Source organism: Artibeus jamaicensis, unplaced genomic scaffold, assembly GCF_021234435.1.
Source record: "Artibeus jamaicensis isolate MK-2021 breed Jamaican fruit bat unplaced genomic scaffold, CSHL_Jam_final contig_335, whole genome shotgun sequence".
Classification (NCBI taxonomy): domain Eukaryota; kingdom Metazoa; phylum Chordata; class Mammalia; order Chiroptera; family Phyllostomidae; genus Artibeus; species Artibeus jamaicensis.
In genome coordinates, this window is record NW_026521800.1 from 7,986,417 (window position 1) to 8,001,021 (window position 14,605).

Genomic DNA, 14,605 nt, shown 5'->3' on the forward strand with positions numbered 1-14,605 from the left:
CGGGGCGTGGACTCCTCGCTCTGCCTCCACCCCCTGCCCCTGCGGAGGAGGACTGAGAGAGCGCCCGTCCCTCGTCCGAAGGGACCCTGTATCCCGAGGTCTGTCTGCCAAAGAGTCCTGGCTTTACTCTGTTTGAAAGAGCGTTGGGAGATTAAAAGGAAAGCGAAAATGTTACCTAGTCATAGAAACCTCCACGAGGAAAATGCAGCTTGGTCTAGTGAAAGGCGCTGGTTGGGGTCCCAGGGGTTGGGAAGTCTGACCTCTTCCTTTAGCAGCCCTAGGCCCTTAGGCAAATTACCATTTTCTTATCTCTTCACCTGTAAGTTGAGGATATTAAAGCCTCTGTAGGGCAGTAGAAGGAGGAACGAGATATTATTTTACAGCCCTTTAAAATGGTAATTGTAAGTCTCCAGTAAAATGGAAAATGTTTGCTATAGTGTAATATTAAAAAGCAAGTTATACAGACTGCAATGATTACATATTGTAAAAAGGTGTATTCAAGTGAATGAGAAGCCACAAACTGAAAGTATTTGCAAAAGACATACCTGATGACTGTTACTCAAAATACCATACATTTGACCCTTAAAACTTTACTTTGTGCTGTGCGCATTTACTAATATGGGGATTTTAAAAATCCGTTTTTAAGTGGACCCATGCCATTCAAACCCACCTCGTTCAAGGGTCAATTGTATTTCCATGTTAGGAGGACCAACAAGTTATACCCAGATTTTCAACTGTGGCAATGGTGGGTGCCCCAGCACCCATGCCTCCTGTTGTAGGATCAACTGTATACTAAAAACTCTTAAAACTCAACAATTAAGAAAAGGAACAACCTAGCCTTGGCTGGTGTAGCTCAGTGGATTGAGCACAGGCCTGTGAACTAAAGGGTTGCTGGTTTGATTCCCATTCAGGGCACAGGCCTGGGTTGCAGGCCAGTTCCCCAGTATGGGGTTGCAGGACAGGCAATCAGACATTGATGTTTCTCTCCCTCTCTTCTTTCTCCCTCCCTTCCCCATTTTCTAAAATTAAATAAATAAAATCTTAAAAAAAAAAGAAAGAAAAGGAACAACCTAATGAGAAAACAGGCAAACGATCTGAATAGATATCTGATGGTACAGGTGGTAAATAAGCATAGGAAAAGATGCTCACCGTTGTAGGGAATTACAATTTTGAAAAACAGTGGGATACCACTGTTACATACTTATTAAAATGACGAAGATCCAAAATATAACACCAAATACTAGAATGTGGAACAACAGAGATTCTCATTGTTCATGTGAGTCAAATTGGTACAGCCACTTTAGAAGAAAGTTTGACAGGTTTTTTTTGGTGTTTTTTTCTTAAGGCAAAAAGGTCTGACCACATGATTCAGCAACCACATGTCTTGGTATTAACTCAAATGAGTTGAGAGCTTATGTCTATTTACAAAAGCCAGCTTGTAAATGTTTATAGAATCTTTATTCCTAATTGTCAAAACTTGAAGGCAACTAAGATAACAGTAGGTGAATGGGCAAAAAGAAACAAAACACTGATCCACCCTTACAGTGGAATATTACTCAGTGCTAAAATGAAATGTGCTATTAAGCCACAAAAAGACATAGAAGAACCTTAAATGCTTATTTTTAAGTTAAAAAAAAAAAAGGACAATCTGAAAAAACTCATATTATTCCAACTGTTAAGTTGGCCAAAAAGTCTGTATGGTTTTTTTCCATAAAATAAAAATCGCATTTTTTATTTTCACCAATAACGTATTGATTTGGATATTTTGAGTATGTTGCCTATCTCCCATGTGGTATAATGTGCATTGTTCTCAATGTCTCAATTTGATCACTGTCAGCTTCAACTGGTCTACCAGACTGTGGAACATTGTCCAATAAGAAATCTCCAGCACAGAACTTTGCAAACCTCTTTTGACACATTCGATCAGTCACAGCACCTTCTTCATACACTGCACAAATCTTTTTTTGCATTTTTAATTTTCTTGAAATAATAAAGCATACTATGCCAAAAATGTGTATTTTCTTCTATCTCAATACACAAAAATTCACTGATTTTGATAAGATTTTTTAATGTACACTGATGTGATAGCTGTCACAATACCATCTAACAAAATTGTTTCCAATGAAGTTAAAGACGACTAAGCACTACTACAGACACCTTATGGAAAAAAACAAATGAACTTTTTGGCCAACCCAAATTAACATTTTGAAGAAAGCAAAATTGTGGAGACAGAAAAGTTGTGGTTGTTAAATTTGCATGGAGGGATTGATGAATAGGAGAAATGGGATTTTAGGGAAATGAAATTCTGTATAATACTATAATGGTGGGTATATTATACATTTGTCAAAACTCACAATTGTACAACAGAGCGAAACCAAATGTGAACTGTGGGCTTAATGATGTGTCAGTGTTGGTTAATTGTAAGAAATGTACCACACCGCTGCCAGATGTTAATGGGAGAGGCTCTGTTTTGCAGGACTTGGGTAATGTAGTTAAAATATGTGGGAATGCTCTGTTCTTTCCACTCACTTTTGCTGTGAAACTAAAATTTCTGTAAAAAATAAAGTTACATATATATGATCAAAGGGGTACCTATTAATTTAACAAATATTTCTAACTATTATATACTGAGTATATACTAGATACAGGAGTATCTGATGGTAGATACAAATGATACAAAAAGGCATTCATTCAATAAATATTTACATAGCACCTGTTTTAGGCACTAAAGACTCGGTTGTGAATAAATAAAAAATATCTATTCTTATGGAGCTTATGTTCTCCATAAGAACAATGGAGAAGATGAATGAATGAGTGAATGAATGAATGAACTATGTGATATATTAGTAGTGAGTCTTAAGAGAGAAGAAGAGCACCAAAGTTGGATAGGAGATGTTCATGTAAGTACGGATAGTGTACCACAATTTTAGATGGAGTGTCCAGGAAAGATCTCACTGTAGCCCTGGCCAGTGTGGCTTCTTTGGGGGTCATCCTACAAATTGAAAGGTCACCAGTTCCATTCCATTTGGGACACAAGCCTAGTTTGCAGGTTTGGTTGCCAGTCAGGACACATACTGAAGGCAACCAACTGATCGATGTTTCTCATTACGATGTTTCCCACCCTTTCTTTCTCCTTTCCCCTCTGGGGGAAAAAAAACCCAAACTTCACCATAAAGGTAATATTTGAGTGAACAACTAATGGAAGTCGAAGAGTAAGCCATGAAGATAGCATGGGGATATCTGTGGGAAAAACATACAGGGCAAAGAAATGGAAGGGCAAGGCCAAAAGCTCAGAGATGGGAGCAGAGGGAGGAGGTACCTGTGGAAGAAACAAGACATAAGGTAGTAATACAGGATAAGGTTAGAAAGGTAAGGCAGAGGGAGTAGGGGAGATTATGTGAGAACTTGTAGGTGATTTTAAGAAGTTTGCCTTTTATTCTGAATGCAGTCATTGGAGGGTATTGTGCAGAAGAGAAGCATGTTACAGAATAGGATGGCTCAGGCTGTTGAGTTTGAAAATATACTGCACAGAAACAAGAGCAAAGCCAGATGACAAATTTGGAGGTTAATGCAGTAATACAGACAGGATGAGAATGACTTGGATGAGAGTGATAGCAACAGAGGTAATGAGAAATTGTCAGATTCTGGGTAAAATATGAAGGTGGAAGTGACAGGATTGGCTTAGAGATCAGAAACAGTGTGGGGCGGGGACACTGGAAAGTCTTTGTCCTGAGCATACTTGAATTACAGAGTTGAATAGTGCAAACAGCAAGTTTGTGAAAATACTGAGCTCTGTTTGAACATGTTAATTTAAGATGTTTATTAAACATCTAGGTGGAGGTGTCAAGTAAGCAGGTGCGTATATGAATATGGAGTTCAAGGAAGGAGTCTAGGTTGAAAATGTACGTTAGAATGTCATGAACATGGATGGTTTCTAAAGCTATGAGGCAAGATATCAAGGGAGGAAATATAGGTAGAAAAGAGATCTTAAGAATGAGCTCTGAGGTTCTGCAGTGTCTAGAGGTTGATGAGATGAAGAGCAGCTATCAGGAAAATAGGGAGAAACTAAGTTGGGGGTGAGGATCTTTAGGAGAGTGACCAGTTGTGCCAAATACTGCTAATAATGTCAAGAAAGATGGGATGAGATTCATCATTGGATTTGGTAACCTGGACATTGTCAAAGACCAAAATAATGTAAGTTTTACTGGTATGGGAGTAGATTGAAGAAAAATGTTGGAGGAGATAGGGAGAAAGCTGAGAAACTGTGAGTATAGTTAGGTCTTAAAAGGAATTTTTCAGAAAAGGTAATGGGATGAATTAGGGGGAAGGGGTGTAAAAATATTAGGATCTCATATTTATTTTAAGGTACTTCACAGCCCATTGGAGAGAAAATTGTTCCATAAAAATGTTATTTAATAAGGGGGAATGATGGAGGTATGTGTCAGTTGCTATGGCAACAAGAAAAGGTTCTACTTGAGAGGATAATGATTCTACTCAAGAGGGAAAAAGATCAGGAAATACTTCACAGGGGAGGTCACTATTGGTTGGATCTTAGAATATGAGTAGAGAAATTCCTACTCTGGTCTTGACAGAGCATATAGAATGAATCCTTTCATTGAGAAAATAATGGAACATGGACAAAATAAGTAAAACGACTATTCAAAGGCATTGGAGAGCAACTAACACACTGAAGACTAACAAGGTTACAGTCCTTGAGAAGAAAAAATGAGTGAGCTCCTTCATTCATCACAGCTTTTTCTCCGAGGACATTTCTAATTCCGTGCAAAGGATAATAGAACCCAAGCAGAAAGTAGCAGTCTCAGTGGTTGAATAGGTCAGAGTCTGGAACTTGAGGAGTAAAATCTCAATGGAGAGCTAAAGAGAAATAACTCCAAAACTGTCCATTGAAATATACTTCAGTGATTGGCCGATGACTAAACTGTACATTTGTAGGGACAGACTCCAAGAAATAGGCAAGAGCAACGTCAGAGGCTAAAAAGCTGAGAAGAATTTTCAGTAGCTTCATAGTATTAGGGAAATAGATGTTGGAGTTCAAGCACTGCCAGACTGGAGGGGCCCTTGAAAACATCCCAGTCTTTCTATTGGCACCTCAGAAAAGGGACAGGCCTTATGAGTCAGGACCTTGCCTGTCTTCATCTGCCTATGCTGGGTAACTGAAACACACATTTATTTTCTAATTGTTTTAGAGGCTGTAAGTTTGAGATCAGGATGCCATCCATCATGGTTAGTTTCTGGTTAGGCCTCTCTTCCTGCCTTGTAGGTGGACACCACCTTTTGTACATTCGCATGACCTCTTCTGTGTTCATGTGTGGGGAAAAAGAAATCTCTATGGTACATATTTTTTTAAAGGCACATATCCCATCATGAGGGTCCCATCCTCACAACCTTATCTATATCTAATTTCCTGCTTAAGGTCCCATGTATAAATATCAACACACTGGGGATTAAGCCAACAACGTAAGAATTTGGAGTGGGAGACCCAATATATTCCATAGCAGTGTCCTCAAAATAAGACATGACTCAAGAATAAAGGCACAATAGCTCTAACACAGCTCTAACAAAGCAACCCACCTAAAACAGAACCACAGTAATTTGCTAGTAAACTGTTTTTTTCCCCAGAGAAAACCTAACCCCTTTTGAACAAAGACAACATCATTCTGCATCTTTAAATTTTCTTATAATGTCTGGCATCCAATAAAAAGTATTAGCATGCTAAAAATAGGAGAAATTATTATTTTTTAAATGAGAAATAGTATCACTGGAAATACAGATATTGAATAATCAGAATTATGATAAAATTTTTTTAAATAGATGAAATAATAAAAAAATCTCATCAGAAGTCTGGAAGCTGTTTAAAGAAAGTCAAGTGGAGATTGTAGAACCAGAAATATATTATACTTGAACTTAAGAAAGCAAGCGGATGTGTTTAAAGAGCTGATAAAAAAAAAAAAGGGGTAAGTGAACTGGAAGATAAGTCAGTAAAAAATATCCAGAGTGAAGAACAAAAGAAAAATAGATGGAACTAGAAAGAAAAGAGAATGAGAAACACATGGAATATGGTGAAAAATCAAATATTTGTACTATTAAAATACCAGAGGGAGAGAACTGGATGGGAGACATACATGAAAAATTGCTGGCCAAAGCTTTAAAAAAATGTAATGGAAAGCCTTAAGCAACACATTAAGGAAAAATTATAAGCTCATACAAGATAAACATTAAAAAATCATACCTAGACATAGGATAGTAAAAAAAAAAAAGGCAAAAAGAAAATCTTAAAAACAGCTGGAGAGAAAAGACCTATTACTTTTAAGACGGTAAGAGCATTACAAATGACTGATTTTTTTAAACAAATTGAAACCAATAAATTGTCACCTTTAATGTATTGATAAGGGAAATAAATACACTGTATTTTGCTGTGTATAATGCACAACCATAGCTTTGCGTGCATTATACATGGAATTCATATACCCAATACATGGTATGTAATCATTATATCCATGTATAATGTGCATCCTTACTTTTTCCTCAAAAATTTGGTCCAAAAAGTACACATTTATTATACATGGCAAAACACGGTATATATATTCCAACCTAAAGTTTTATATAACTAGCTAAAATATCCTTCAAAAATGAAAGCAAAATAAACTTTTTCTCTCCCAAACCAAATCTTAGAGGATTTCATGCCTGAAGAGCTGCATTACAAAAAAATACTAAAGAGGGTTTTATTGGCTGAAGGAAAATGATCTCAGAGAGAACACAGAATGACAGGAAGGAAACAAAACATACTAAAAAGGGGAGAAATATGTATAAATGTTGAATGTTTAAAATAATGATGCCTTGTGGGCTATATGTAGAAATAAAATATATGGTAATTGTATAAAAGGGCAAGACATGAGCAAATGAAATTAGACTGTCTTTAGTTACTAGAATTGTTTGTGCAATTGTAAAAATACTAATTTGTGTACTACATATCTCAAATAGTATAATTTCTACAAGATTAATATAAAAATGTATAAGTAAAAAGCTAATACAGGGAAGACAAAATAAAACATTTTAATAATCCAAAATCAGTCAAGGAAGGGGAAATAAAGGAACAAACACAAATGGGATAAACAAAGGCAAATAGCAATACGGTAAACAGATTCAGTTCTGTCAATAATATTATATGTATACAGTTTAAAGACTTCAGGCAAAACACAGATAATGCCATGCTGAGGAAAAGTGCAAAACCCAACGATATGTTGTTAAAAAGACCCACATTTTAAATATAAGGACAGAAACTTTGAAAGTGGAATAATGGAAAAAATATATAGTGTAAATACTAACCAGAAAAAAAACTAGCATAACTATTCTAACACCAGACAGAAAAGAAATTAAAGCCAGAGATGTCTTTTGACAAAAGAAGAGCCCTGGTTGGTGTGGCTCAGTGGACTGAGCGCCAGCCTGTGAACCAAAGGTTGTTGGTTCAATTCCCAGCCAGGGCAAATGCCTGGGTTGTGGGCCAGGTCCCCAACATGGGTTGCACACAACCACACATTAATGTTTCTCTCGTCTCTTTCCCCACACTTTCTCCTCTGTCTAAAATAAATAAAATTTTTAAAGGGTCAATTCAACAGAATTTTATCAGAATTCTAAGTCTGTATGTACCTAATAACATAAAAAGATGTTGGCAGAAAAAAATAGATCCACAGTAATAGTTTCATATTTTAACAAATTTCTATCAGTAATGGATAGAAAAAGCATACCAAGAAATCAGTAAGGATTTAGAAATATTTGAATAACCCGAACAACCAAACTGAACTGATTGACATTTGAGAAAACTAAACTTAACAACTGCAGGATGTCCATTCTTTTAAGTGCACATGAAACATTTTTCAAAGTAAATAATATCTTATGTAATACAATAAGTTTTAACAAATTTCTATGAATTGAAATCACACAGGATATATTCTCTAGCAGCAGTGAAATTAAACGATGTCAATAAAAGAGAGGTACCTAGAAATCTCCAAATATACATAATTATTGCAATTCTAAATAATTGACTGATCAAGAAAATATTAAAATAACAATTAGAAAATATTTTGAGCTAAACAATAATAAATATATCTGTAATGTATCTCTTTTGAGATGAAGCTAAATTTTTCTTTGATATTTCTCCTTTATTTCTTTTGAGAGTACTTTACTTTTATTTTTTATTATTGTTTTTTATTTTTAAGTATATTTTATTGATTATGCTATTATATGTAAACAGTCTAATATTATGTATATCATATGTATACAACTTACTACAGTTGTTCCAAATTTTGCATCCCCTTTATCCCTCTCCTCCCTGCACCCCACAGCCCTACAGCATTCCCTCGTCCTTAGATCATGTCCATGGGTCATACTTATAAGTTCTTTGGCTTCTCCATTTCCTATACTATTTTTAACTTCACCCTGTCTATTTTGTGCCCACCTATTATGCTTCTTATTCTCTATACATTCTCCCCCTTCCTCTCCCCAATGATAACCCTCCAGATGATCTCCATTTCTGTGGTTCTGTTCCTGCTCTAGTTGTTTGCATAGTTTTGTGTTTTAGGTTCAAATGTTGATAATTGTGTTTATTGTCATTTTACTATTCATAGTTTTTGATCCTCTTCTACTTCTTAGATAAGTACCTTTAACATTTAATATAATTATAATAAGGGCTTGATGATGATGAACTCCTTTAACTTGACCTTATCTGGGAAGCACTTTATCTGCCCTTCCATTCTAAATGATAGCTTTGCTGGATAGAGTAATCTTGGATATAGGTTCTTGCCTTTCATGACCTGGAATACTTCTTTACAGCCCCTTCTTGTCTGTAAGGTTACTTTTGAGAAATCAGCTGATAGTCTGATGGGAACTCCTTTGTAGGTATCTCTCTCCTTTCCTCTTGCTACATTTAAGATTCTCTCCTTATCTTTAATCTTGGGTAACTTAATTTTGATGTGTCTTGGCTTTGTTCCTACTCTCTGGAGCCCTGGAATCTATTTTCTTCATCAGATTGGGGAAGTTTTCCTTCATAATTTTTTCAATTTTTTGCTCTTCTTCTTCTCCTTCTGGCATGCTATGATTTGGATGTTCAAACATTTAAAGTTGTCCCAGAGGTTCCTAAGCCTCTTCTCATTTCTTTGAATTCTTGTTTCTTCATTCTGTTCTGGTTGAATGTTTATTTCTTCCTTTTGTTTCAAATCTTTGATATAAGTCCTGGTTTCCTTCCCTTCATTATTGGTTCCCTGTATATTTTGCTTTACTCACTTTGCATATAGCCTTTATTTCTTCCTTCATTTTGTGACCAAACTCAATCATTTCTGTGATCATCCCTATTTCCATTGTTTTAAACTCTCTATCAGATAGGTCATCTATCTCCTTGTCAATTAGTTCTTTTTCTGAAATTTTTATCTGTTCTTTCATTTGGGCCATATTTCTTTATCTTAGCTTACCTGTTACACCATAAGGGGCAGAGTCTTAGGTATTCACCAGGGCAGAGCAAACCTCTTTGTTGTATTATGGTGCTGTCTGTGGGGGAGGGGTCAGAGAAGGAGCAGTACTACTCACTCCACTCTAGTCCTACCTTCCATCATTTCCCACAAGTGGACTGTGCCCTTTTAGATGCTGTTTCCCAGGTGCGTGAGTTTGTGTATGTTCTAAGACCCTGTGGGCCTCTCCTATGGACTCCCCTGTGATACTGGGAGTTTCTCCCATCACCACAACCCTCACAGATTTTTACAGCCAGAAGTTTTGAGTCTTTAGTTTCTGGCACTGAAACCCTGGGTTCCATGGTCTGTTTCGCTACCCAATTGTCCTTCCTGCTTATTGGTGGGTGAATGTGGGCTCCACTGGTTCACTAGCCACCACCTTTCTTGCATGGTCTGCCAGCCACTGCCTTGCTGCACGTCTTCTTGGCTTGGCTGCCCATCTCCACCCCTACCACTCTAGATGAATGTTCCTTTAACTTCTTGGTTGTCAGACTTCCATGCACTTTAAAGTTGTTATTCGGCTGTTCTTTGTTTTTAAATTGGTTGTTATCCTTCTTTTGGTTGTGTAAGGAAGTGAAGCATTTCTACCTATGCCTCCATCTTGGCTGGGGCTCATGCTTCTTTTTTTAACCTAAAGATTGTATTTATTTATTTTCTTAGAGAAGAGAAGGAGAAATAAAGGGTGATAAACATGAATATAAGATAGAAACATCAATTGGTTGCCTCCTATCATGCCCTGACCAGGACCAAACCTGCAACCCAGGCATGTACCCTGACTGGGAATTGAACTGGCAACCTTTCGCTTTGTAGGATGATGCCCAACAACTGACCCACACTAGTCAGGGCACTAGAGAGATATTTCTGACTTGTAATGCATATATTTAAAAGCATGAGAGGTTTAAAGTCAATCATTTGAATGTTCATCTCAAGAAGCTCCAAAAAACTGTCCATACCTCTTGCCTGGGGGGCGACCACATGGCTGTCTTCCTCTGTCACTGAGATTGGTGCTCTGATCTGGCAGAGCAGCAGCTCAGAGATGTTGAAAAAGATGTTTTGTTCCCTCAAATAATGAAAGAAAAGACCTGACACAGATGTTCCAAACAGTTCAAAATTTTACCAAATGTTGCAAGGAGTTGGCATCCTTATGGCAATAAAATGCTGGAAAGAAAATTCCTATATGAAGAATGGGAAATGGAATACCTAAAGGAAAGGGAAGAATTCAGAAAAACTGGAATTTCTACCAAGAAAAGGCTACAGAAGCTTCCCACAAGTATATAGGCAAATACTCAAGTGATACTCAGTAACTATTCATGGAAATAACTATTACCTGAATTAATGGATTTAAAGAACTGTGTTTGCTTTATCCTAAAGGATGAAAATACTAATTTCATTTAAAATGGAAATGTTTTAATTAATAAAGAAGCTTCAAAAAAGCAGGAAATTAAACTTAAAATATAGTGAAATTCTAATAAATTTAAAAGAATAAATCATTGAAATAGAAAGAAACATACAACAGAGGAACCCAGAAAGAAAAAAAGTTTGTCCTTAGTAAAGATTAAAATTAATAACTCCAGCAAGACTGGCCCCATTTCAAAAGAGAGAGAGTCCACTGATATCAGGAATGAAAAAGAAAATAATAAAAAAATTTAAAGGATTTAAAAATAAGAAATTATTATCACACTTTAGTGCCATAAATTTAACAATGCAGATGAAATGGAGAAATTTCAAAAAATACAACTTGCCAAAACTGACAAAGAAGAAATACAATATTGCAACGTTCCTGTATTTGCTAAGGATATTGAATGCATCATTAAAAATCAAAGAAAGAAACAAAGAAAAGTTCATACTCAAATGACTTCACTGGTAATCTTTCCCCAACCATTAAAGATAAAATAATAAAAATCATACATAAACTTTTCTAGAGAATAGAAAAAGTGCAATCTTTCTAAATGTTTTTAATAAGGCCAACTCAACCTTGGTAGCCAAACTTGACATAAACAGCAGCAGAACAGAAAATAACAGTACACTATATCTCATTAATATAAATGCAAACAATTCTAAATTAGATACCAAATCAAATGTAGCGACATGTTAACAGGGCAGTACATCTTGATCAACTAGGTTTTATTCTATAAATGCAATGTCAAATTATAGTAAGTTTAACATTCAAAAATCAAAGCAATTCAAGTTTCAAAAAAAAGAAAAAATCATATAATCTACTCAAAAGATGCTGAAAAATGATGCATAAAAATTTAAGAGTTGTTCATGATAAAGACTCTCAGAAAACCAAGAATAGAAGAGTATTTTCCTAACTGGATACAGAATATTTACACCAATCAATAAACAACAACATACTGAATCATGAACTATTTAACATTTTTCCTTGCAATTAGAGGCAAGACAAGAAAGTCTACTATCATCACTTCTCTTTGGAATTGTACTGGAGGCTCTTGTCAGTACAATAAGGAAAGAGGGTTAACACCCTAGCTGGTGTGGCTCAGCGGACTGAGTGCCACCCTGGAAACCAAATGGTTGCTGGTTCAATTCCCTATCTAGGGCACATGCCTGGGTTGCAGACCAGGTCCCTGGTGGGGGGCTGCACAAGAGGCAATCATACATTGATGTCTCTCTCTCCATCTTTTTCTCCCTCCTTTACCCTCTCTAAAAATAAATAAAATTAAAATTAAATCTTTTTTAGAAAGAGAGTTAAAACAAAAATAGTAAAATGGAAGAAATAAGTGTGTAATTATTTTCAGGTGACATCACTATGCGTGTAGACTTTTCAAAAGGATCTAAAGCAAACTTAAAATTAATAAATGACTTCAGTAACATCATTGGATTCAAGATAAACATTTAAAATTATTTGTATTTCTGTATCTAGCAAATAGCAAATACAAGATAAAGATAGAAGAGCCACAGCATTTACAATAGCATTAACACTGGAACTAATACAGTATAAAATATGTAGGAATGCTAAAAAAGAACTACAAAACATCACCAAGAGATATGACAAAAGACCTAAGTAAATAAAAAGATTTTCCCTTTTTCTGGATTGGAAGAGTCAATGTTAAGATGTTAAATCTCCTAAAGTCATTTTTCTCTTTTATAGATTGACTTTTGATGTCACCGTTTGATCATGAAGTTTATTCCTGCATTTCTAAAAGTTTCTTTTTAAATTAAAAAAATTTTTCAATTATATATTAAAAATTTCAATATTATTTTGTATTGATTTCAGGTGTACAGCACAGTGGTTAGATAACCATATACTTGATCCCCTGCTATTTCAAGTGCCTACCTGGCACTGTACATATTATTACAATATTACTGACTATATTCCCTATACTGTACTTTACATCCGATTACTGTACTTCTCAATCCCTTCACCTTTTTTAAAAAAATTTTATTTATTTATCTTTAGAGGGGAAGGGAAGGAGAGAGGGAGAGAAACATCAATGTATGGTTGCCTTTTGTGTGTCCCCTGCTGGGAACCGGCCTGCAACCCCGGTCTGTGCCCTGACTGGGATTCGAACCGCGATTGTCTGGTTCTCAGGCCCGTGCTCAATCCACTGAGCTACACCAGCCAGGGCCTCCTTCACCTTTTTCATATACCCATTTATCCCTCTCCTCTCTGACAGACACCATCAGTCTGATCTCTGTATCTATGAGATTGTATCTATTTTGCTTGTTTATTGTGCTCTTTACATTGAACATGAGTAAAATCAGATGGCATTTGTCTTTATCTGACTTATTTCTCTTAGTATAATACTGTTTAGGTCCAGTCATGCTGTCCTAAGTGGTAAGATTTCATTATTTTTTATGGACAAGTAAAACAATATTGTATATACTGTATCTATGACAGCCTTTTTATACCCTATTTATTGATGGGCACTTACATTGCTGCTATATCTTGGTTATTGTAAAAAATGCTGCAAAGAACACAGGAGCGCATATATTTTTTTAAATTAGTGCTTTGGGTTTCTTTGAATATACACCCAGAAGTGAAATTGGACCTCCATAATATTTTCCACAGTGGCTGCAACAATGTGCATTCCCCCCAACGGTGCACAAGGGTTCCCTTTTCTCCACATCCTCTCCAACACTTGTTTGTTGCATTGTTTATGATGGCCACTCTGACTGGTATGACGTAGTATCTCATTATGGTTTTAATTTGCATCTCTCTGATGGCTAGTGATGCTGAGCATCTTTTCATGCGTTTTGGGGCCCTCTGTATGTCCTCTTTGGAGAAGTGTTTGTTCAAGTCTTTTGCCCATTTTTTAATTGGGTTGTTTGTCTTCCTCAAGTGGGTAAGTGGGAGTTCTTTACATATTTTGGATCAAACCCTTGTCCAAGGTATCATTGGCAAATATGTTTTCCCATATGGTTGGTTATCTTTTCATTTTAATGCTGTTTTCTTTTTTAAAATACTTTACTTATTTATTTTTTAGAGAGAGGGGAAGGGAAGGAGAAAGAGTGGGAGAGAAACATCAATGTGTGGTTGCCTCTCATGTGTCCCCTACTGGGGACCTGGCCTGCAACCCAGGCATGTGCCCTGACTGAGAGTCGAACCAGCAACCCTTTGCTTCCCAGGCCCATGCTCAATCCACCAAACTACACCAGCCAGGGCTAATCCTGTTTTCTTTAGCCATGAAGAAGCTTTTTATTTGATGAGGTCCCATTTGTTTATTCTTTCCTTTATGTCCCTTGCATTAGGGGACATATCAGTGAAGATATTCCTGTGTGGAATGTCTGAGATTTTCCTGCAGCTGTTTTCCTCTAAGGACTTCTATGGTGTTATGACTTATATTTAATTCTTTTATCCACCTTGAATTTATTTTTGTGTATGTTGTAAGTTGGTGATGAGGTTTCCTTTTTTTGCACATAGATATCCAGATACCCCAACACCGTTTGTTGAAGAGGCTATCTTTACTACATTTTATGCATCTTCCCCCTTTGTCAAATATTAATTGACCATAGAGACTTGGGTTTATTTCTGTGCTCTCTGTTCTGTTCCATTGGTATATGTGCCTGCTCTTATGCCGGTACCAGGCTGTTTTGATTACAGTGGCCTTGTAATACAGTTTGAT

General features: G+C 36.2%; 1 pseudogene; it reads left to right on the forward strand.

The window, feature by feature from the left end:
* Positions 1–10,544: 10,544 nt before the first annotated feature.
* On the forward strand, positions 10,545–10,799 carry LOC119051787 (COX assembly mitochondrial protein homolog; annotated as a pseudogene).
* Positions 10,800–14,605: the final 3,806 nt, after the last annotated feature.